This window comes from Arachis ipaensis, chromosome B08 (genome assembly GCF_000816755.2).
Source record: "Arachis ipaensis cultivar K30076 chromosome B08, Araip1.1, whole genome shotgun sequence".
Classification (NCBI taxonomy): domain Eukaryota; kingdom Viridiplantae; phylum Streptophyta; class Magnoliopsida; order Fabales; family Fabaceae; genus Arachis; species Arachis ipaensis.
In genome coordinates this window covers 7,365,149-7,368,315 of record NC_029792.2, presented here as the reverse complement: position 1 = coordinate 7,368,315, position 3,167 = coordinate 7,365,149, and positions in this window count along the sequence as shown.

The following is a 3,167-nucleotide window of genomic DNA, read 5'->3' as shown; positions in this document are numbered from 1 at the left end:
TAAAGATAAAGAACATAATAATTTATATATTTTTTATTAACTTAAATTTTGAGTAAAAATGTCCATGAATTGGATTGTATATGCAAATATGAGGTATTTATATCTAATATGATCTGATGGTTTCGGTGGCTAAGAGAAGGGGGGTTGAATCTTAGCCCCCTTTTTTGTTGCTTAATACTTGCTGAACTTAGAGGAGACCTTTCAGTTTTGGCTCGTCTCTGGATACGAGACCTTTTTGTTTTTGCTCGTCACTTGCCACGAGACTTTTTGTTTTGTCTCGTCACTTGACACGAGACATTTTAGTTTTTGCTCCTGTGCAGTAGAAAACAGAAATAGAGAGAAGAAAGATTACACTCAGATATATCCTGGTTCAGCTGCTAAGTGCAGTGCAGCCTACATCTAGTCTCCATCACAAATATGATGGAATTTCACTATAATCAATCTGATTACAACTTGTAAAGTGCTAACCCAACTTACAAGGGGATTCCCACAGAATCATGAAACACAACATAGATGAACAAAGGAACTCTAAGACATCTATGGCTTTTTCTTTTAATTTTGCACTCTCTGCCTTTTTCCGCTCTATGGCTTTTTCATTACAAACCTCACTGTTTGCCTTTTTTCCATGAGACTCAAGACATGACAAAATTAAACAGAAAAATACAAAACAGAATACATTGAAGGAGAAGAGAAAAGCTGTTAGCTCAGGTAGCTCTGAGAACACTGTGCCTTGCACTCTCAAATTTTCTCCTTGCCTCAAACAGTGGCTGTCCACCCTTATTATAGAAGAGGGGAGCCTTCACTTATTGAAGCCAAAACCGAACCAACTTCTTCCTCCTTCAACAAAACCGGTTCGGCCACATAGAGAGAGAAGAGATAATCATGCAAAACCCAACATGCAATTACCTCTAGTCCTTTCTTGATCATCATCCTTCATCAATCCGAGCTCTCCATCCTTGGCTTGCTCTCCAAGATGGATTTCTGGCCCTTGATGCTTCATGATGATGATGACTTCATCTGCTTCAATCTCTGCCTTCAACCATCACTTCGCCACTCTAGCTACTCCCTGTGGTAAAGAAGAGAGAGATGAGAGAAAATAAACAACTTGAAACAAAAACAATTCAAAATGTAATAAACCAATTAGTTGGTGAAAGTTGCTTTTACTTCCCTAGCTTAGAGTGGCGTGTAGTCATTACACCCATCAATCAATTCAGCTAAACTTTTTTCTCTCATGTTCCCCATGCATTAATTAACAATGTAATAGATTTTGAAATTCATCACATGGTTAAAGGCTTGGTTCCGTTGGAAGCACTTTGCTTTCATTTTTCCTTGGTTTCGGACCAAGTTTGGAACCATGCATCACAAATAAAATTTGGGCTTGTAGCATTGAATTTAAAACTGGCCCGTTTGGTTAATATTTGCTTTCTTGATGAGATTTGTTTCGGATCAAGCATAGAAGGTTCTCATAAAAAATAAATATGGGCTTGGTTATAATATTATTGAGTTTGGCCCATCAATATAAATTTCAGCCACTTAGTATAAAAACATGCAACAAGGCTGGTTATTGGGCTTAAGCCAGAAACTCATTTTTCGGCCCAATATTAAAACCTGCAACAAAAATTATTTAATCAAATCAGATTATTAATTTTTGCAGTTAATTATTTTAAATAATGTTTAGTCATCACAAATATTAATCAAGAGTTTTCCAAACTCATCAAGATCGAATCAGAATTGATCTGCACTCTAAGCGGATCAAATTGTAGATACCACATCTATATAATTGATAATCAAAACTTATTTGATATCATAAACTGATTTACTACTCAAACTACTTCATACAAAAAATATCAAAATGTTTTTTCAAATCTTTTCCTGTTAAAGATATCAGAGCAAAACAACATGATGGAAAAGTATTTGAGCAAACAAACAGGGCAGTTTTATTACATAGTTTAAAGGAACTGCCAAAAAATAAGTTTTCAATATAACAAGTTTATCAATGATTAATCAACAGCTGGGCATCTCAATAAATCTAACATCATTATAAACCAAATGCCAATATAAACCAATCATTATAAGCCAAATGTAGTTCAAGCAACAACATGCATTCTTTGAACAAGGGTGATCATGAATTTTCAATTTTGAAAGTTTCAACCCCTCTTCCCCTGTTTTCAGCAGCCCCTGTTTCGTTCCAATTTCAATTTTGGAACCTTAAATTCCTCCCCTTTTTGTCATCATGGGGGCACCTGCACAAAATATTGTTACAGAAAACAGAACATACAATATAACAGTTCAAAACATAACCAAACGATGTCATCAAAGTATCACCTAGGTAGCTATTGTCAATTGCAACCTTAACAAAAAAACAAAAGAGCTAATTGAGCCAAATTGTGCCAATATCAAATAGTAACCAGAGAGTTAATCATCGAAAAGATTAAAGTCAGGTTTCTCCTCGGCGCCATCACTGCCAGCTTCTTTTTCAAGACTTTCCAACATTAGACTGACCCTCTCTTGGCATTTCTTCCATGCCAATTCATTCTCATAAGCAAGTTTGCGAGCAGACTTGTGAAATTGAACCATGAGATCGGACATATTGGTGAATTCTGTGAGAATTTCTCTGAGGGAACCAGTCGTCTTTGAGGATTCTGGGCGGCCTTCAAAGTCATCATCAGATTTCTTTCCCCTTTTTGCAGCTCCACCTGCTCTGATCATGGAAACCCGGTTCTCTACATTCTCATTGGTTAAATCTACCTTAAAGTACTCAAAAATGCATGTAAGAAACATTCCATAAGGTAGATTGGCCTTTTTTGTACTTTTCACAGACTCCCACATGTGACGAATCATAATATAGCTAAATGAAATAGGAGTTGAAGTAACTAAAGCAAATATTATGAGACAATCAGATACAGTTACCCTGTTGTGAGAACCACTTTGAGGAGTGAGAATGTGAGTTATGATGCGGTGCAACAGAGAGTTAGTTGGACCCAAAGCTTTATGAGTCGGAACAGTTCCATCTAGGCCAGACAAATTTTCACAGATTTGATGAATCACTTGCTTGTATGTAACTCCTACATGTGAGTCCCATTTATCACTCATATAAACCTTTGGCCCTTCATCAATGTATCCAAGAACAGAAGAGATTGTTTCAGAATCCAGTATGATCTGAACCC